The sequence below is a fragment of the Cibotium barometz genome, chromosome 35 (genome assembly GCF_041138505.1).
Source record: "Cibotium barometz isolate CiBa-2024 chromosome 35, ASM4113850v1, whole genome shotgun sequence".
Classification (NCBI taxonomy): Eukaryota; Viridiplantae; Streptophyta; class Polypodiopsida; order Cyatheales; family Cibotiaceae; genus Cibotium; species Cibotium barometz.
In genome coordinates, this window is record NC_141080.1 from 32,243,576 (window position 1) to 32,266,456 (window position 22,881).

Consider the following 22,881-nt stretch of genomic DNA (forward strand, 5'->3'; position numbering starts at 1 on the left):
GCCAGCAACCCTCATTTCCCAATCTTTTCCCGTTTTCCTGTTTCTGTCAAACCCTGATTCTGCGTCAGATGCTCACCTTCTCTGGCCTTAAAACCCTAGTCCTGCAGTAGAAGCTCTTCACTGCTTAAACCCAGCGCTGGAATCATCAGAAGCACTTGATTGGCAACCCTAATTTTGCTCAACCACTATGACTGTAATACCCTAAATTTGTATCAGAAGGTTATCCTCTGTGGGTTTTGTTATCGACCCTAGCTTCTGCCTCGGTGCTTTGGATCTCTAATCCCGGCATCAGAGCGGCATTTAGTGTTTGCATTGAGGAAGCTCAATTTCTGCTGCAGCCCCACATTTTAAGCATCCATCAAACCTAAACCTGGCTCTGCAACCGCGTATGCTTCCTGCCTTCGTTCTGGTTCTTTCAAGCCCCGATTTGGCTTTTGCTTCTGCCAAATCATAAATCTGGGGTTGAATCCCAGCTATCTCAATCCATAGTTTAGCGTAACCCTACTTTTGCATCATTGTCTGTGTATTTGGAGCCATGAACCACGTCTTGAGGGGAATCGTCAACGGCTCCGACTCCCATCATCAGCAGAAGACGGTCCTTGTAACAGGTGGAGCCGGTTTTATAGGCAGCCACACTACATTGCAGCTTCTGGCGGAGGGCTACAAGGTCGTCGTCATTGACAGCCTCGACAACTCTGTGGAAGATTCTGTGAAGAGGGTTGCAGATCTGGCCGGCAAGAATGGCCACAACCTCTACTTCTTCCAGGTATGGCGCTTTCTGCTGCAACCCTAACCCTATACCTTAACTCTAACCCTAACCTTAACCTATTGATTACACTTAATGTAGCCATGTATGTATCATTTATGGGGAGAAAAGAAGAAATTGAAGAAACAGCATTTTGCAGGTGGACCTCAGAGAGAAGGATTTCCTTGGAAATGGTTTTTTCCATGGCCAAGTATGCATTAGATCTCTTAACCAACTATGCTACGCTAATTAGCAGATCCAGATGCACCCGAGTATGGAGATCTTAATTGATTTATGCTCTTGCAGGTTTGATGCTGTTATCCACTTCGCAGGGCTGAAAGCTGTTGCAGAGAGTGTTGCTAAGCCATTGTTTTACTACAGGAACAACATGATTGGCACAATTAATCTACTAGAAGTTATGGGCAAACATGGCTGTAAAAAGGCAAGGCCTGATTCGAAGTTTTGTTGGCACATTTCAAGCTTAAGTATGGTTTCTTTTGCGCCTGGTTGAGGCGAACAATTCATGGTCTTTCTGATGTGCTGAGAAAGATGCGTTTTGATTCTGCAGCTTGTATTCTCATCATCTGCAACAGTTTATGGTCAACCCAAATGTGTTCCCTGCACAGAAGATTTCCCATTGTCAACTACGAATCCATACGGTCGAACAAAGGTATTCTGAATATTATCATTTTTAAATCCTCAGAAGATGGGCTGTATTCTGCGCACGTGAATTAAGGGATCGATTTGTGGTTGCAGCTTTTTGTTGAAGAGATTGCTCGAGATCTTCAGGTGCAGACTCAGAATGGAGGATCATCCTTCTCCGTTATTTCAACCCAGTAGGAGCGCATCCCAGTGGTTTGATTGGAGAGGATCCCAGAGGCATTCCAAACAATCTTATGCCATTCCTACAGCAAGTGGCGGTAGGCAGGCGAAATGAGCTTACTGTTTTTGGGAAGGACTACCCCACAAGAGATGGTACTGGGGTATGTTTCCTATTTCAAAAATGGCTTTTAGTTTGAAAGTGTGTCAGTGCTGGTGTAGTTTTTGAGAGAGAGAGAGAGACAGATGGATGTATTAATGTCTTCAAAAGACCATAAGGGTCTATGAGACCAAAATGTAGTATAATGATCCATGCGAATACAGAGTCATGGAAAAACTAGCTACCTATGCCAAAACATGTGGACTTTTGGGGGGAGGGGGAGGGGGAAGGGGGCAATTAAGGTATCCATGTGGATGATACATGATGCCGATGTGTATAATGGGGAATAACTTGTTGTGGAAGAACATTTTGAATAGATAGATATACACACACACACGCATGCATGCACGCATATATATACATAGAGAGAGAGAGAAAGAGTTCTATTAATGTCTACAAAAGAACAAAGGGTTTATGAGGCCAAAAGTGTTACAATGTGTCCATGAAGTTGATAGAATCATGGGAAAAACACGATAATAAAACCTAACTAGGGTTGAGAGAAGAAACAACAGCCCTGTTGTAAATACCATTGGAACAATGCTACAATGTGGGGATCAAAGTTGTCCTCGATGTCTATGACTATATAGAGGCTCTCCACAGGGACACTCCTGTATCTCTGGAGGATCTCTTTGATCTGAAGCTGCTGCGTGCTGGCTGCACCAGATCGCTCTGTCTAGGGAGGCACCCGGGAGGCAAGGTGGCACCTGTGGCACATGCGCGGTGGCACAAGTGCTGCTTGTGTGCACTGCCTGGTCCGTCAAGTAGGGGCATCCGGGTCAGGGCTATCTCGTGGTCGTCTCGGCGAGAGCCTCTATTCTGAGTTGGATGAAAGAAACTCGTGATGGTGGGATGTGAGGTATATGGGGTCTACCTCTGCCTCTCCGCATAGCTGATCTCATTGAGAGAGAGAGAGAGAGAGAGAGAGAGAGAGAGAGAGAGAGATTTGATTAACTTCGGCAGAGGCCAGTTATAACCTATTGGACTGAATTTAAAGTGTAGATGATTCAAGGTCTTCTCACAAGCAATTGAAAGAAAAAGGGGAAAAAATGCCTAAAATACACTATCAGTGAAACACTGAGAGTCTGTTGGTTGTGGATGGGGAGCTCTTGAGTCTTGAATTTGAGATCTCCCTTCGTGAAAGATTGCTCAACAGCTTGATCGAGCTCCCTTAACTTCTGTAGTTCTGGAGTATCTCCTCAGACGAGTGGGTCTTGGGCATGTAGCTTGCTGCACCTGAACTCGATTGAGTCCCCTAATCACCCACTTAAGCCCCAGCCCCCAGCCCCCAGCCCCCAGCCCCCCCCCTTCCCCCCACAAGTAGATGTACAAAGTGATAGTTATGTTTCTGCTAGAGTGACCTGGCTCGTTGGGAGATGTGTTTGGGCTATCATGAATGACGCTGTTGGACTTGCTGTGCTGATTGGTTTTTTTAAAGCCATGGAAGTAATGTGTTCCTCTGCTGGTCGTGGTCTGCATGTGGAAGCTTAGGACATAGACTTGATTGCTTGGAAGTTCTTGCCATAAATCTGTGAATTTTCCCTTCATGAAACCCATGTGCCCTTTATATGGTTTTATGAGTTGCATTGATTTAATTGAGCAGCCCTATGCTTTTTATGACCTTGATAATATATATCAAAATATTTATAGGTTGCGTTTGTTCTTAAGTCTCATCCACCCGAGTTCAAGTCCCACCGTTGGTCGTATTTGCCCTCGTGTTGCATTCCACTGATGTTAATACCTCTCTCCAGTGTGTGTGTGTGTAATAAAAGAGGACCCACGCACTACCTTTTTGCCACCCACAAGTGGGGCAGATTGGCTAGTGCGAGGGCCCTTATAAAGGCCGTGATCCACCCGAGTTCAAGTCCCACCGTTGGTTGTATATGCCCTCGTGTGCATTCTACCGATGTTAATACCTCTCTCTCTCCTAGTGTTTTGGACATGGTTTGCATGCAGATGTTGAGGGTGCTTATCTTCTCAAGTGGTGGCAATGTATTGATCAGTCCTTGTTCTCCCAGATTTTCAGAAGTTGCATTAGAAATTAAGTATAATTTGTTCAAGAGGTCTTATCCTAGGGGTCCAGCTTATAAAGGCCATGATTCATCCGAGTTCAAGTCCCACCGTTGGTCGTATATGCCCTTGTGTTGCATTCTACCGGCGTTAATACCTCTCTCTCTCTCTCTCTCTCTCTCTCTTGTGGACCCTCCCACGATGGATTTTGGGCACTTTTCATGTGAAATGATTTACTCCTTGGTTTTCCCAACTGCCCATCAGTCGCCGTGCCCAATGCCCAATATGCACAGTTCTTTGTCTAGTTTGCTACTCAGAGTTTGGATTTTCATCCTCGCATGTTTTTCCGTCCTAGACATGACTTGACCCCTTGTCTGTGCATTGCTCTTGGCCTAATAAGCTGCCTCAACCTTGTACAAAGCCATAGTCCGGGTGGGTGCAACTTGTGTGTTGGACAACGCACCGGCTTGACACCTACCCTAGACCTGATGGAATTGGCCACTTGTACCTAGGCAAGGGCTCACAACATGCGCAATACTCATAAAGTAAGGGTGTACTCTTGTTTGGTGCGTGGCTCTTGAGTCTCAGCCTAATAAGCTGCCTTGATCTTGTACAAAGCAAACTCCAAGTGGGTTGCAACTTGTGCATTGGACAACACACTGACTTGACACCTCCTAGACATGGAAATTGGCCACTTGTACCTTGGCAAGGGCTCCAAGATGCTCAATACTCATCCAAAATGTAAAGTAAGGTGTCCTCTTGTCCAATTACCCTAATACAAGCGCGCGTGTGTGTGTGTGTGTGAGAGAGAGAGAGAGAGAGAGAGAGAGAGAGAGAGATTAACGGTATGGAAGTTCCCAAGGGTCTATGAGACCATAAGTAAGGTGTCCTCTTGTCCAATTACCCTAATACAAGCGCGCGCACGTGTGTGTGTGTGTGTGTGTGAGAGAGAGAGAGAGAGAGAGAGAGAGAGAGAGATTAACGTGTATGGAAGTTCCAAGGGTCTATGAGACCATAAGTAATACAATGGTACCATGGAAGAACCAAAAAGGAAATGAAAAGAAAAGGAAGGGAAAAAACGCCAATGTGTGTACACTGTATACATCCAGATCCTCCTTCTCTTCTGCAGTGCTGCCACCACATGCACCACGGACAGTCACCTTCTTCACCTTGCATGCTTGCACTCATCTCCTCCTCACCCCAGTACCAATCTCAGGGTAGAAAGAAGGTCAGGCCTCTACGATGGGAGCATGTCACGTTGCAGAGAACCTTCGGGATGTGTCTCTATGTGGTGGAGGATGCTGATCCTCTGAGAGACAGATTAACATCTTCAAAAGACCCAATGGTCTATGAGACTAAAGGGTAGTATAATGAATCCATGAGAATACTAAAATCATGGAAAACTGAAAAGGAATATAAAATAAAACTTGTGATCTATGCCCTGATAACATGTGAATACAAGATACATATACATCATGGGCTCATGTGGGTGCGATCTGAGATAGCAAATACATCATGGGCTTATGTGGGGACAATGAGGATAAGAATAGGGAGACATCATCATGAATCCATCAAGAGGGTCTTGGGTCTATTCTTCTACGATCCATTTCTTTGTGCCTTTAAGTTTGTTTCCATTTCTTTGTGACTTTAAGTTTGTTTGACTGTTTTAAATGCCCCGGACCCCGTGGGCTTGCTCTTTTTCAAGGCAATGGGGTTACAAAGCCACCTCAGAATCTTGTCTTTTGAGGGGCTGTGTGCTGCTAGTTGTCTGAGATTATGACAAGGATTTGACTCTCGTCTTTTGAGGGACTGTGTGCTGCTAGTTGTCTGAGATCATGACAAGGATTCGAATCCTCATCACCTTTGATGACTATGAGGCGTTTGTCGGATGCCATCTTCTTGGCATTTGGCTGGTTCCCTTATCTCCTTCCCCCCTGTACTTGACATGCGTGCTCAACTCTTTCACAATGATTCTGCTCATGTTGGTCATAAATGAGATGATCCTTTGGGATATTAATGTTTGCTCTCAGGCTCATGGTGCATTTAGATCTTTTCAAGTGTGGGCTATTAAGAGTTTCTTACTGGTATATGCTTGAGGCTAGGTCTCTGCTTCACTGGCTTTGTATGGTCCTTTGAGGACCCAGGTGGAAGGAAAGCTGATTTCTTATTGAGGGAGGGAGCATACTCTTAGCCAATGGACATTTCTCTTAGCAATTTGACATTTCTTTAGTCATGTGATTCCATGTTTGTAAAGATGAGAAAGTGCCTTGAAAATTGTTTTTATAAAAAAAAAAGAGTAAATTAGACCTATGCATTTCTTGCTCTGATTTTTTTTTCTCTGTTTTTTATTTTGGGCTCTTTTTTTAAAGATTAATTGTTACTTAACAATTTTAAATTGCTTTTTCAGGTTCGTGATTATATTCATGTTATGGACTTGGCCTATGGTCACATTGCAGCCCTTCAGAAGCTTCTTACCACCAAGGATATAGGTGGGCCATTACATCTCATTCTAGTTTTTAGTAAAATTAAAGCCTTGGGACTGCGTGCAACTATATAGTACTAAAGTCTAAATATGACACTTAGAAGTAATTGGTTCTGAATGCTATGTGCATGGACATGTCCTTGATTTAGGAGCCATATCGGTTGAGGGAAGCATTTTCACCATTGATCACACTAAGAACGTGTGGGTTTACTTTATGAAAGAGAACAGCAAAGCGTTTACACACTTTGAAAGTTTCAAGGCTATGGTTGAGAAAGACAAAGGCATGTATATAATATGCTTAAGATCAGATGGTGGGGGGAGAATATTTCTCCAATGAGTTCAGGGATTATGAAACATGATCTCGACACAACTCTCCCTCCGATAGCTAAAACAAATCAGATATTGAAGGAGCATCAAAAACTATGCAGCAAAGAGTAGACAGAGACACGGAGGAATTAGTAATATCCAAAGCACGATTGGCAGTACTAGTTGTAGACAAGAAGTTCATGATCTTGATGCTGAAAAGATGGAGAAATAGGAGTAACATAATATCAATAAGCTTAAGGCGGTGTGCGAGGAATATTTGCAGAAGTTGAAAGCTGTCCGAAGGCTTCATCAACAAGTTAGGACTCTTCTGCCATGTCCATGGCACCACCTATCACTCTTTGCACGACTAGGGCAGCTAGTACAAGATCCACAAAATGTGGATATAGGGTCTACTTTACAAAGAGTGCCCACCCAAGTGATGGCCTGCTGTCTTTGGGTGCCCACCCTGTCTCTCAAGTTCCCAAAGGATGTTGCAGGTTCACATGGTGGTCTGCTTTGGTGGTTAGTTGTGGCGATGACAATGGTAGATGGGGTGTACTTGAAGATATAGGAAGCTACATGGGTAGGGTGGGAAGCCAGCTTAGCAGCAGCATGGGCAGCCAGCCGGTGAGGAGGTGGCACCTAGGAGTGGTCAAGCAAGGACAAACAGGTTGGCGGCTGCTTACTAGATAGTCAGGTAGGTACAGTGTTGGGCAGACAGCTTGTTTGGGTCGGCCGGTGAATGAACATGCTTTTTTTCCTCGACTAACCCTAAAACCAAAGATCCTCACATAGTTATCGTTTTTTCACTGCCCATGGACGTTTCTTAATCTGTCCGTAGGGGATGCCGCCGAGAAAGCACCTTGGGGGGTTTTGAACCCAGGACCTCATGGTCCTAGACAAACACCTTCACCACTTAAGCTATCACCTCATTGGCTAACATATGGACACGTTGGCCTCAACAACAAGGTTGATTAGGGCTGAATATTATAGCATACCAATCCACAACTGTGTAAACCAGCCAAGTAGCTACATAAGGCCCTTCTAAATAGCTGCCTCAAGCCCCACGATTGATTCATCAGATAATCTGCATCTGAAGGAGCTTCAGCCCACTAGAGCAGCAGCCCTTGGAGAGCTGGAATATGGATCTTTGTTAATGTAGTCACAGCACTAGGAGCTTTACACGGGGTGATAAAAAGGCCTAGGTAGTTGTTGCACTACGTTGTTTGGCAAGGATCGATTTGGCGGGACATGGGGGATTGGTTGAATGTAACTGTAGGAGGCGGTGTCAAGGATGAGGATGCTGCCCATGTTCATGCATGATTGGGAACAATAAAAAATCATTGAAACCAACTAAGTTTGCAAAGCCAACTTCCAAGTGTGAAGTCCCATGCAAGTGTTATGTAGAAGGCCTGGCTCATCACCGAGGCTTTGTAGAAGATGCCGGAGTACAATTCCTTTGTCTTGCAGTTAGCAAAGAGTTGGTTCTAAACAAGATTTTGATACTCAAGCCACATGAAGAGGTGACCTGACGTAAAGACCAAGACAAAACCATGGGGGAGAAAGTTTTAATTCCAAGTTAGAAATTTTTCTTTCCGATAAAAAAGATTCTTCTATTAGTTAATGAAAAACAACCATGATGGGCTAAATACAACCACGAAGGGCTAGATACAAACTCACCTCATGTACAGGGCGGGAATCAAATAATCAAAAGGTTGAGAAAGGTGCACTTTCCCTCTGGCTAGCCGATCTATGAGGAGAAGGTTATCTCGTATAGGGGGAGGGGAATTACCACACAGGTGGTCTGTAATGTCAAGTGGGATCACCACCTCTACTGGTGAGAAAAGGGCCAGGCCGCCAGAGCCTCAAGAAAGCTTTTCGCCGCTTTCGCATGCGGTTAGATTCCCCCACTGATCGCGGAGGGAATGGATGATGTCGAGCCAAATGCTCCTAATGGACTCCACAGACGGAGTGTGGGTACCCTCGATGGCTTCGTTGCATCTAGCTCACCATATGTGCTAGGCTGCAATGCTATTGCAAATCTTCCATCTCTGGCATGAACCCAGTCTCTAGTGGTCAATAGATGGGACTGTGACTGGTACTACCGAAATGCGGAGGTGAGAGACCAAAGGGCTAGCTCCCCACCATCCTCCTCATTAGCCATGACAACCTCAGTCTTTGTCGCCCAAGTGACGGTGCTCCATGCAATGATCCATGCGATGATCCCAAGTGACGGTGCTCCATGCAATGATCCCGGTCGAGACCCTGTCTATCGTGAAGATGTGGAGAATCCGTTGCCAAACCTGCTAAGCCTTTGGGAAATCCCAAAGACAATGTTGTTGAGACTCTCGAGGGTGGCCGCACCTCGTGCGAGCTGCTGGTTGGACCTCCAATGGCCAACCACCAAGCTCTTGTGTGTCATCAGCCAAAGAAAGAGGGTGATCTTTCGAGGCCGAAAACTGTCCCAGAGTCTCTTCCAAAAAGCTGAGAGGAAACACTGGGAGAGGCCCTGTGACTGCCAATGTATTGTTGTTGCCGGGGTGCCATCAATCTCGGGCATGTGAATCCTGCGGCCTAGCCGTGCTGTGTATGCAAAAAAGGGAGCATCCACTCTCTCGGGTCCCATTGGAAGTGTGTGAGAGGTCGGCTCTCCCATATCCATAGCCACCATAATCTCTCCCTAGCCACCTTGGTTGGCAAGGGGTCTATGTCCCACTCACGTGCTTGAAATCCAATCACCCTTACCCATTGTAAGGTGCAGCCACTGAAATCTTCAAAGGGGGGACTCGGATCTCTCTAATCTGCCATGGGGACCAATAGAAAAAGCATAGTTGTTAGGTACGATACCGTACGGTGCGTACGATATGATACCGTACGGTGCGTACGATATGATACCGTACGAGAAAATACAGTATGATATAATTTTTTTTTCTTATTGTACGATAAAATACGGTGTTTTAAAAAAATACTTATAAACTTAGGTATTTCCAAGTCCAGATATGGAGTATTTTAGAAAGGAGGGAAGCACATAGTACAGAGGAAGCTTAAACAGCCATAGATAAGCAAAAGAAAGACCATTACCTACCAAAAAAACTCATTTTTTTGGGGATTTTTTATTTGAAAAAATCCATACGGTATCGTGCCGTACGGTATGCCATCGTACGTCGTATGGAAACAACCATGAGAAAAAGTGAGCAAACCACTGTTCTCATCCGCTCCATGGACTGCCAATAAAATATCATGTCTAGTAAACACGTCTAGCCATAGTGGGGGGGTTGGGTTTGGGATAGGTGTCAGCCACTCCTGAGGAATAGCAGAGTCGATGTCGATGCTGAGCCTATCTCTACCCCGGATCCTTGGCAGGCCTCTCCCCTAAACCTCCGGAGGTAACTGCCTGTGTGCAAGCCAATCTCCAAGGGACCTGGCAGGTCCTATGCTCAACGCGCCCCATGATACATGAGGTCGGGCTCCCAACATATGGCCACTGGGTAAACGGATCAGGGGGTTCCAAATCAATGGCTGCCGAAGATGCTCCTTTGAGGCTACCGGAGCTAGCCGCCTAAGGGCCCGCTTGAGGTGATTCCAAGCTCGGAGTAAACTAGCTACAATTTGTCCTCAAAAGCTGGGCTTAAGTCTGCAGGCCTGCATCTCTGTGAAGATCCATTTGGTACTCTGTGGCCAAGGGCCCCCTAGACTTGGGGTCCTTCCAAGGCTCACCACCGGGAAGGAGTCCTCTAACAATCAGCATGCCCATCAGGGTGCGGCTCTTAATAGCAAGGTCAATGATGCGTAGGCCGCCTCTACGCCATGGCTGAACGATCACTCTCCATGCCACCTTGGTTCCAAGTTAGAATTTAGTCATATTGTAAATCATGATTACGTTTCACTAGTGATTAAAGATGAGTGAGTCAAATGTAGCAAATTATACTGCTTTGAATCTTCATATGGATGTATTGCACTCAATGGTGTTTAAACTGATTCAGAAGGGTCAAAGATGACGTGGATGGAGGAAAATACGCCATTTATGTGGGCAATGTGTCATCATAGGGTGTATTCACACATGATAAATACGCCATTTATGTGCAATGCGTCAATCACATGATATGGTGATCAACACATGGCATGATATGGTGCATCTACACATTGCGCCCTCCCAAATTCTCATGTTGGGTAGCTTGGTTGAAAATGTTCATGAAAGGGTTTTTGCCAATCATTACCTTTTGTTTGGTCTTTGTAGTAAATCTCTCTTTTTGAAGGTGACTGTGGCCATCCTGTGGCTGACAATGTCATTGTATTTTGACCACTTTTTTTGTACTCATTTTATATTTCATGACAGGTTGCACTGTGTATAACCTAGGGACGGGGCGGGGCACTTCTGTGGTGGAAATGGTTGCAGCCTTTGAGAAAGCATCTGGAAAGGTATTTCCTAAAGTTGGAAAGTTGACCTACCATTTTGGCTGGGGAGAACACCTTATATTAGACAACTATACTTGGTAGAGTAATCTGAAGCTATTGTTCCTGTCTACTAGCAGAAAATACCCCTTCGTTTTGCCGATCGACGGCCAGGAGATTGTAGTGAAATCTATGCGTCCACTGAAAAGGCTGAAAGGGAGTTGCAGTGGAAGTAAGCCCCCCCCCCCCCCCCCCCCCCTTTTTTGTGATTTTACTGGAGTCTCCATGTATTTGGTTTCACTGACCCCCTTTTTTGTGATTCTACTCAAGCCTTCACTTGTATTTGATTTCAATGGCTGCACTTTTTATGAGTTCAATAGTAATTGATATGGTAAATGTTATAAATAAATAAATTTATGTGGGGTGTGTGTATAGTAATGCATGTGTGTAGTAATGTGTGCATGCCTGACTGTATGCTTGTGTGTATGTATGTATAAAGCGTATGTTGGATGTAATGCAATGTGTGTATGTATAATGTATATATGCTTCTATGTGTGTTTAATGTAGGTGGTGTACATATGTATGCATGCATGTGTGTTTGAATGGTATGTAGGTGGTGTATGTGTGTATGCATGCATGTGTGTTTGAATGTATGTAGGTGGTGTATGTATGTATGCATGTATGTGTGTTTAAATATATGTAGGCGGTGTTGTAAATATGTGACATTGTGATGTGTGTGTATAGTGTGTGTGGCATTTGCATGTATGTGCTCCATTCACCGAGTAAACACGGATGACATTGTGTGACAGAGCTGTCTATGGAATAGAAGAGATGTGCCGTGATCAGTGGAACTGGGCTAGTAAGAATCCCTGGGGCTACAGGCATCCGGAGTTGGTGAAGGAAAGTTAACCTAGAAAGATGTTCAAAACCTTTTTACATAAGCGTACTCGATTTTATGGCCAAAGATGGAGATAATTTCTGGCATCCTTATCAAAACTTTTCACAGAAAAATTCTCAGAAGGCTGTATGTACAATAACCATTCATTCGGCAGGGATGAGATCCATTTGGATCAAACATGAGCAATTAGGTGCCACTACATTTGCTTAGGAATTGTGAGGGGGCCACCTTCAATCGCTCATTTTTGATCCAGATGGATGTTCATATTTAAATTCTTTTTTAAATTTTTGGTGGCATTGGAGGGAATTATCTTTTTTAAGCAAGAGTGGAGGATCATTGCTGCCATGCAAAGAAAAGGTGGGTACAACGGTTTGCTTTTTCTTTAAAATTTGAACTGTTGGGGGATAGGGACTTGAGTTTGTCTGCACGTCTTGTAAGACCCGCAAAATCAGAATCCAGGCAGATTATGTACACCCCTCTCTGTCTCTGTCTCTTTCTCTCTCTCTCTCTACATTTCTCAAGTGCGTGTCTTTCTCTACACTCCTCAAGTCTCTCTCTTTCTCTCCCCTTTCTCAAGTGGTGTGCAAAGAGGAGTGTATACAAAGGTCTCTAACATCCTGTGATCTCTCTCTCTCTCTCTCTTTCTCTCTCTTAAGTTCACTCGCAATTGAGTACTACACATTTGGACTGTTGCTAGTGTAATATTTGAACACACTTTTTAATTTTGATAGTTGATGTAATCTATATTACTTAAAGCTTTAATAATTCAGTAACTAGACGTGACACTGGTTAGTGTTTGGCATATGAACTAAGGTGCTGCACAATATATGTAAAAGTACCCTACCACTGAAGCAATGCAATTGCTTGGCCTTTGCAATGAAGGCCTTACTGGGCTTCTTCCATAGATTTGCACTTATTCTCAGCTATGCTATTGTCTTTGCTTGCTCCTGCACATTAGCATGTTCATATTGGAACAAAGTTATTTAGCTCTGCTATTTCTTCCTCTCACTAGCACGTTCATAGTTGCCATACATACAAACAAAGTTACTAGTTTTTTGTGAATCCTCTGGAGAAGACAGTGAAAGCATCGTTGTCCCATCTTTGCGTTCAGTGGGACATCATAGTCTTCATCCATGAACTGGAGAATGTGACCAGAGCCAAATTACTACACAGAGAAAAGGCAAGCAAAAATCACTTGAGAATGTGACAAAAGCCATATTACTGCACAGAAAAGGCAAGCAAAAATCACCGCATTTGGCTTCACACCTCAATGTTGTAGGCCTTTAGAATATTTCCAAGCTAGCCAATAGTGGCTATTTGAGCCAATTTTCCATTGCAGTCTATGTGAATACGTTGTGGTTTGAAAGCTTGAACATTAAACATTGTGCATGCATCATCAATGCTCCCACATTTTGTGTACGTATCATGAGAGTGTTCTCGATGTGATCACATCTTGCCATTGAAAACTCTTGAAGCTCCAACATCTTAGGTACACGCCAGCCAGAACATTGCCAACAAATATGTACGTAGGCTGAAAGGATACTTCAAGCATGTAGTTGACCATACAGTTGCCATGATGTAGGTCTGGTAATCGAGCACACCTTAAAAATGCTGACAAAGGAGAACGCATTTGGTTTCACACCATCCTGTTCCATTTTGAAGAAAGATTCAAAAAGTCTTGAGCACGGTCAGTTTAATTGCATTCAGCCATCATGCCACTAGATCTGTTTTTGGTAAGCTATTGAAGACACTACATGCATCCTGTAGCCTCCCACATGTGGCAGACATGTTGATGAGAGAATTACCATCACTCAAATGAAAGCCAAAACCGCTTCCTTGATCATAGACATGTATTACTTGGCCATGGTACAACCCTGCTGTGTTGGAGAAGCCTTTCAAATGCTGACAAATTTAGAGGTTGGTTTAATTGCATGCCTTAAATGCAACATCTACAGAAAGTTGAAAAACTATGCCTATGCATAGCATGCCCTACAATGATTGCAATCCATACAATGACATCTTCTTGGGACATGGTGTCAGATGTCTATCTTTTGGACCATCTAGGCTCCTACATTTTGCAAACAAATCAATGAAAGTGTTATCGAGAATTTTGTCTAACTCAAATCTGCTCTCATGACATGACCGTGGATGAGCTTCACTTGATTTAGAGCTGCAAGCTTAGAGCATGCTCTTAATGGAGAAACCAAAATGACCTCTAACTCCCCCTCCCCTCCCCCTTCTATATGCTGGAAAATCTAAAGAGCTTCCTCTAATTATCAGCCTACTGCATGCATCCCAAAATGATTGCAATCCAAGGCACATGTTGACAATGGCATTCCTTTTAAACAGATCTGCCTTGGAAAATCCTTCAAAAATGTAGGATGTTTTGCATGCACTAAGGAGGGCAACAAAGACATGGCCATCACGTCTTGGAATGTTGTATTTCATAAAATAGGCGGATTGTCTGCTCCTTTTGTCCAAGTTTAGTGTGTGCCAAGATTATAGCACGGCCCATGTGAACACATTTTGGTTTAGACGAGATGCTAAAGACGTGTATTCACCAAACGTTCATCGATATCAAATAGTTGGATGAAGTGAGTCCCAAGGAACATGCCTACTTGCCGCTATGGAAGAATACACAACTCTCCCAAAGGTCAGGTTTCTCGGTCTTGTGCATCTTTGTAAGGTGCACTGGAAGAAGCTGCATGAAGTGACTAGTGTGGTTTCTTTGCCCTGTTTGACTATACCATCCAAAGTAGGAAGCTGTGCAGCTAGGATGCATTTATGCATTTGAATCGAGGTAGTGGTAGTGCAAGATGAGCAATCCGACATTTGATGTAACTGTTGATGAGAGAACTCCAACGACAGTCAGTCTTGGACACAAACCATCCTCACAGCTTTTTACATACTTCCAACTTCCACCAACATGGAGTGTAGGTAGTTACTATGGTGTCATCAACAGGATGGAGCTGCTCGTGTTCCACCTTGACAGCCCAGGTTGGGCTATTGTTGTTGCTCAGGGGAGCCTGGTCGCTGGTGGGTGTGGGCACTCGCGAGGTCTGCTTGAAGTCGCTCTGGTGCAATGTTGACTGTTGCAGGGCGTGACGATATATAGAGCAAGTGGGAGGTATGTGAATTGGTTTGGAGGCTGGTACAATGAAGTGGGCTTGCAAGCACCCATCATTCACAAGAAGATAGTAGGTTCTCAATCGAGCTGTTACAAGAAAGAGCATCACAGAAACATCGAGGGTCTTCAACGTTGGGGGTTGAATATCATTGATTTAGAGATCCAATGCAAAGCTCTGCCCTGCAAGTTGGTGGTTGGAGCATTCATTCGAGGTACTCAGCCTTGGAAGGATTTCTTCATGTACCAGATTCTTGGATGTGTCCCTGAGAGGGGTGGTGAGACTGGAGGCACATCACGCGTATTTTCTCTGAGGCAGATTACCGCTCCCCATCCTCCCCACATTGGTTTCCTCCATCATCCGGGCTTGGGGCAGTCTCGGATTTTTTAACGTCATAGACCCCCAAGCTCAATAGATGAGGATGACAGGGAGCCCATTATGTGGAACAGCCTTATCAGAGATGATCTTGGCAGACCCCTGGGTGCAGCAGGGTATATGCAGTGGCAGGGTGGGAGAGATGTGCAACAAGATAGTATTTGACTGGAAGAATTTTAAGCGTCTTCCAGATGATCAGAGAGAGGCATCTACCCAACATCTCAGAGGGAGTCACCGACGGGCTGCACAGATTGATGCAACTATACCTAACTACTAGATCACTTGTACATTTTAGATGAGTATCATCACTTGTGGTTGGGGTTTTTTCGGGGAACAGGCGTGCCCCCTTAGGTGTTGGGATTCTCAAAGCTAGAGGAGGAAGAGGGTGTTGCCTTCTATTCCATTTAGCCTTCATGGCAGATGGAGAGACGTGATGTACAATTGATCACACCTAGCCTTGTGATAATCAGTCCAGTGAGAGTAGCGGGTCGCTCTCAGAAGCGTTGGTATATTGACCCTTCCCCAGTGACGATTACTCATGCTTGTGGTGCCTATGGCGACATTGGGACCCTGGTGAGTGGAAATGGACCGATGTGACTTAAAAAAAAAGAAATTTTTGTTTTTCTTTGTGCATTTGTATTGTTCCTTGGTAGTTGTAATTATAATTTCATAGTATACATACCACGATATGTATGAATTTGATGCCATCAAATGTCCTATGAATACGCACATGTAATTTGTGCAACTATATCAACCCGAGGAATGTTTTTGGAAAGAAGGATTTTTGGGCTAAGCTCTTTCTCTGCTACCTACCATCTTCCACATCTCTTTCTCATCTTCCACCACACCTAAATTCTAGTTTAACCTTTTGTATCACATCCTAGGCTCTGTAGCACCCTTCATCTATCCCTTCTAGAAATGCAACACCCATACACTATCATAGAACCTTGTACAATGGTTCCTATAATCATAATTAATGAATGATAATCATAATTTGAGAGCTTCTTGCCTAATCTGCCAAGTAGGATGCATGCTCATTCGTCTTTTGTGTCATGAGTGGTTACAAGATCAGGGTGCCTAGTTTTGTTAACTTAGGCACCCTATAATAGTAAAAAAAAATAGGAATTTGTTTACCTTTAGTGGCTTATCTCTCCTAGCTATATTGAAGGAATTTCCTTTCAAATTGTTGTGTTGTAACATCACACGCAATGAATGTAGTTGCATAATCTGATTAAGCATTAGATAGTTGAAAGTCATCATTTCCTTAGGTACAAAGTCTTCAATGTATACACCTTGTCCCAAATTTGGAGTGATTCTATAAAATTCTAATATCTTTTACATTTGAACTGATCATATGTGATTCCCACTTTGGATCTTATATCTTCACATAATATAGAGGTTAACTTGATTTTTTGAGAAAATTTTAAGTTATTTGTCTATTTTATTTAAATATTTTAAGGTCTGTAAAGTGTTCTAATATATGTCAATTTTTGTACCCACTATAACCACCACTTAAAATGCTCAATCTTGTAGATCAAAAGTGTCGTAGATAGTGAGACATTAGTAGAATGTGGTGGTTAGTCGAAATTTCAAATCCAATGGTTGGATTTTTAATGTTCTCTTTTTTAAAATTCTTCCAGGCTATTAAGGCCTACAAATATTAATAATCTAATTAGTAAAATTACATTTTTGATGTAATTCATCAAAAACCTATAGGGACTAGTGTACTTATAATGGTGCATCTATGGGAAAAAAATTGGATCACTCTAATTATGAAAAGTTTATTCTAAATCATTTCATCATATTTTTTATTAATTAGAGTAATTTATATTAATTTAAGTTATTATTTTTCATTTCATCATATTTTTGATTAATTAGAGTAATTTATATGAATTTATGTTATATTGTATTAATTTGACTGCATGTGTATTTTCTATTAGTTGCTTGATCTCATTTGAGGTACCTTGCCCCCCCAAATTCGCTCTCTAAGTTATCTTGGTGGAATCGCCCGTGCTTTCCGGGTAAGGGAAGTTTTTTCGGGTTCGGTTTTGGAAAAACCTGTCCCAGTCTAGCATAAATTGGACGAAATTGGACATCCTGATCTTGCAACAACCCTCATCCCCTGTGTGACTAAGGTTTCTCTACAGCTAGAATTCAAAACAATGTTAACTTATCATGTAGTTAAAGGACTCGTATTGCGCTTTATGTTTTTACTCTTTAAATCCATCTCAAGAAGGCCCAAAAATTAAACATGTTAGAGGTTATTGAACCCTTGCTTTCATACATGCCTAGATTTAAAGAAACGACTTTGACTTACCTATTGTAGCTTTTACGTTTGGAAGAATTTTCTCTCGTTAATTGGAGCCATCCATGAGTTTGTTGGCCAAGCATTTTGCATGTATCAGCATGCTTAACATGGAGAATGTTTCCACTTCTCTCTACATCAACACTTGTCTCATGACCATGTTGACTCGCATTGTCACTGTTGACTCATTCATTAAAGTAAGATTTTCTATCCTACTAAACAATGAATAGAACATACCATTAAGGTATTTAGGGCTAATTATGTGGACGACTATTCTCATGCTTGACATTGCCTTTTCGATCATGAGATGGCATCCTGGCTATATAATCTACATGGCCCTTTTTTGCACAATAGATCCAACGAACTCAGCAGCACAAAATAGAGTCCCCAAAATGGTGATGCCACAAGCTCCTGCGCTAGCTACTCTAGAGTAGTTTGTATCATTGTCGCTAACTTCTCTAGAGTAGTTCGTATCATTGTCTCGCTAGCTACTCTAGAGTAGTTTGTGTGATTGTCACTAGCTACTCTTAGAAGCTTCCTCCCTCTCTCAACCCCTCTCAAAGGCCATGAGACAACTGGAAAAATCATTGAGAAGCCTTTCCCTACATCTTCAAGTTTAGTTCAACATTGAATTGAAACATTTTTTAAGGACTTAATTACTTTGGCCAATCTAAGAGTTCCTTCTCTAACCTTGGGCTCCCAAACTCTAGTTTAATAAACCCGCTTTTGAACACCCTAGTTTAGCAAAAGTAGAGGCAGTTATATCCATGATGGAACTTTGAATCAATCACAACAGTTCCCTTTACAAACCCATGGAGTCACATCAGTTTGATGATAACTTTATACTTTAAAATGAAAGAAATTGTTTAACATTTCATACATATAAATGTCTCACAACCCAATTACCTAGGCCTTTAGAAAAAGCTTTCAATAATTGAATGCCTCATGATCGTTATCACCTCCACATCCATGCCATAGCAGTGCTCAAAAAAAAAATCAACCCTTAAAATTAAAGGTAATGCTTAGTCTTAATCAAGATTTAGACTTCAAAATCACTAGAAAAATGTTGGGATTTTTAGCTAAAATGTAAAAATTTCATCCCTTAAAATTAAAGACAACGTCGAATTCTAATCAAGATTTCTAGATTTTAGTTGAGAAAATTACATTACAAGCTGGGTTATGTGAGCATTGGACTAGTGCTAAATTAGAATCGATTCTTTATTTGTTTAATAAATGCCCAAGATTGAAAAGGCAACATCTACCCTCATTTGGTGATTCCTCATGTAAGATCCCAACATTAATCATTAACGATATTATTTGATACCTCCCACTAGTTAATGGCCTTTCCAATGGCACAATTTCTTCCTTCCTTTTTTCTTTATTTGGACGAAATCCATAGGCCAAAGAATGAGCCCTGTCTATTGATCACACCAAAAGAGGAGGGGGATTGTCTACTCTCTCTCTCTCACTCTCACTCTCACTCTCACTCTCACTCTCACTCTCACTCACTCACACACGCGCGTGCACACAGTACACACACACACACACACACACACACACACACACACACACACACACACACACACACACACACACATAGAGGCCATCACTCGCAGTAGTAGTGAATGAGGGAGGCCCATCTATGGGTCGAGTAGCAATAGTACACAGACCAAGCACCACCAACAACCACATGAACACATTTTAGAAGAAGAATACAATACATGCACCCTTAAGTCCTCTCATGATTAGCACTAATGCTAATAAAAAGAATAAACTGAAGGTTTTTTGCTCCTCATTGCTTGAGCAAACTTGCGTATCTCAACATTGGATTGGGATTTATTAGCCCTCATTTTGCAACATCTCTAAGCTCGCCAGCTCTTCTTCTTTGTGAAAAATTACCCTCAAAATTCTTTCGACTTTTGCACAATCAACCTTGCCATCATTCTTTCTCTTCAAGGTCATCCCAACCTTCCATATGTTAGCCCCCACATACTTGCAAGGGGCCTGATTGGCCCATGGGGCATGATCATTTTGATACTTCATTCTTATTTGGTGGTGGGGCTTCCCTTGCATCCTTATTCTCCTCCTCCTCCTTCTCTTCCTCCATTTGGTGAGCTTCTTCTTCCTGCTTATGCCACTACTCTTCTTAGTAGCGGGCTCCTTCTTTCTTCTCTTAGCATCTTGCTGCTTGTAAACACTTGCGTTCTTGCCTTGCCCTCTTCCTTGCTCTTTGAGCTTCATGATCTTCCTTGGACATTCTTTGGGCACTTTGTGTTTGCATTTTTCATCTTTACTCTCTGACCTATAGCTCAAGCTGAGGCTAGCAATTCCTGCCTTGTCTCCTCAATGTTTCCCAGGTTCTAGAATAGGAGCTAGGCCTTGAAAGATGTCCTATGCACCCGCTGCACTTGTTGGGACTGGGCGGAGTGTAGTTCGTGTTGCTCTAGGTGGTTCCTCACCTATGGCTCCTATGAATGGGAATTATTTCTAAGCCTTGATGTGGGGGAACCACCGTATTAGAACGAGCCACCAACTCGATAGGTTTGGGCTAAGGGGGAATGATAGGGTTAGGTATGGGAGGGTTCTCAACTATGGTGTTTGGAATAAAGGTGGATGCTGTAACAATGGGGACAATGGAAATAGGGTGGACGGGGGGTTCAGGAGGTCGTCCACAAAAAACTCATCTACTAGACAAGTCCCTTTTGTAATTAAATACATAGGTAATCATTGTAAGTTCAAGTAGTATTTCAATGTTTCATCATTATAAGCTCAAGTATAACTTTAAATAGTACATTGTTTCATCATTTGTCTTTAGGAATGCACCAATCCTTTTTTACCATGTTAACTACGGAGGAGTAATATGCCATGTGGCGTGGATTTTAATTACTCCTCTGCTATGACCATGCCAACCTACATTCTTCTATTTATCATTTTTTAGCATGTTAAATGTGGAGTACTATGCCATGTGGTGACCTAGATTTCAATTACTCCTCTGCTACGACCATTTTTGAGCATGTTAACTATGGAGTACTATGCCATGTGGCCACCTAGATTTCAATTACTCCTATGCTATGACCATGACAACCTATAATTGTGTCCTTTATCATTTTTTGAGGCTTTATTTTTCCAATTCTCATGTTTTTACCCTCTCTTCTCTTTGCTTGGAAGATTGTTGTTCTCACCCTTCCTTCTTTTTTCAATTGTGTCACATTCAATGATGTGGCTTGTCTTGTAGGTACAAGAAAAGTGTTGTTATAACTATATACATCCAAAGGTAGAGAATTGAAAGACCTTGTTATTACGTTTTGGACTGAGCAAACTTGTGTATCGCTCGTTAATAAGAAAGATATTTACTATCAAAGAAATGGCAAAGAAATAGAAGGAAGTAGTTTTTAGAATATCCTCTACAATTTGTAGATGAACCTCAGATATAAAGAAAGGAGATTACTCATTCACCAAAAGTATACATGGTTTAGTCTCAAGAATTCTCAAGATATTACTATTTCACAAAGTATACGTGGTTTAGTCTCAAGAGAATTCTACACCCTATCTCTCATGTGGGAGAGGAACACTATAGCCAAGAAAGCTTGAAAGCTTAATCATTAAACACTATTCATGAGGATTACCTAAAAATATTCCCTCCCAAAATGCATGAAAGCTTAAAAATAGCTTGAAAACAGACTTTTTTTGAAATCACATATAGAATTTCATGTGTACATTTAAAAACTCCATGAATTTTGACACTTTTTTCAAGATTAAGAACATGTGTGACCTCCATAGATTTATAAATAGTGACAATGGGAGTCAACATGGTCATGCCAAGTGTTGATGTAGAGAGAAGAAGTGGAGACATTCTCTATGTTAAGAATATTGTTGATAGAGAAACCTTAGTAGGGGATGGCACAAAAGACAAATGAGCGTGCATCCTACTTGGCACAATGCCAAGTCTACTTAAGCCATCTCCTAACCATTTAGCCACACTTACTAGCCACACTTGGCCACCATCTAATGTCTCTACTAACACTTACTAATATGGTAACATAGCCTATTAGATGAGAAAGAGAGATGGAAAAAGGTAGCAGAGGTGAGAAATGCACTAAGGGAGAGAGTGGAGGTGGTCTATTACAAGAAAGGCACTTGTGAGAATGGGACGAGCTGGAGAGAATAGAGGCATGCTATTGTGAGATGATCATAAACGAAAGGGAGGAGCTTGAAAGAACATAGGTCATGTTGTGAGAAAAGCATATGTGAGTAGGGGACGATCTGGATAGTGGAGCTTAGGAGGGGTGAAGTCGAGCTTGGAAGGCTGAGGGGGAGAGAAAGAAGGAGAGGTAGGGAGGGCAGTTGTGGGAGGAGATATGAGGGAAGATGTAGGGAGGTGCTAAAAGGTAGGGAGGAGGGAGGAGAGAGGAAGGTGTTGAAAGGGAGGGAGGAGGGATGAGAGAGGGAGATGCACAAAGGGACGGAGGAGGAAGGATAGACGAAGGAGATGCTCAAAGGAGGAAAAACAAATTATGCACATGCAAAAGAGGGAAAGTGAGATATACAAGAAAGGATAATTTCCAAATTTGGAAATAACCCCAGGCAAAAAGGAATCTTCTAGGTATCTATCTTGTCCCTTCTCCGAACCTTATTGTGTTATATATCAATGGATAGCTTTTGAAGAGTAGAATCTAAATATGTGAGGTCCGACAAATTTGGAGTTCGTTTGCAAAAACTTTATCCGGTGTCCCTTTTTGGAGGGAATATTTCGATCAAACTTCCTTACAAGGCCCAAAAATGACCTCAAAAAATTCCTAATGTCATTGAAAGTAACACAATTGAAGGGTGAGATCTACAAATTATCAAGCAAAGAGGAGAGAAAGGCCAAACACATTGAAAAAAGAAGGCCTCACAAAATGATAAAGAGAAGAATTGTAGGTTTACATAATCGTAGAGCAGAGGAGTAATTGAAATCCAGAGATGGCTTGTTAATGAAATCCGCGTCTTGTGCTTGTTGTAATTAACAGTTCCACGACCTTGTCTTACGGGGTTAACCATGTCAACCATGCATGCAAGGATACATTATTAGTCGAAGTGCTAGCTATACAGATCACAATATAAATAGAGGCTTTGTATTAGGTTCAATAATCCACTCATATTGATCGACATTCTTTAATCATACTTCTTCTTCTTATTATTGGTCATGCCAAGTGTTGATGTAGAGAAGAAGTGGAGACATTCTCCATGTTAAGCATATTGCTGATAGAGAAACCTTAGTAGGGGAT

At 42.4% G+C, this 22,881-nt stretch overlaps 1 pseudogene across 1 annotated transcript; it reads left to right on the top strand.

Moving 5' to 3' along the window:
- The first annotated feature begins 384 nt into the window (after positions 1–384).
- On the top strand, positions 385–11,966 carry LOC147618332 (UDP-glucose 4-epimerase GEPI48-like; annotated as a pseudogene). The gene is made up of 9 exons (XR_015262092.1): positions 385–766; positions 906–956; positions 1,052–1,187; positions 1,314–1,415; positions 1,502–1,728; positions 6,139–6,220; positions 10,856–10,938; positions 11,052–11,143; positions 11,721–11,966. The product of XR_015262092.1 is annotated as a UDP-glucose 4-epimerase GEPI48-like (transcript).
- Positions 11,967–22,881: the final 10,915 nt, after the last annotated feature.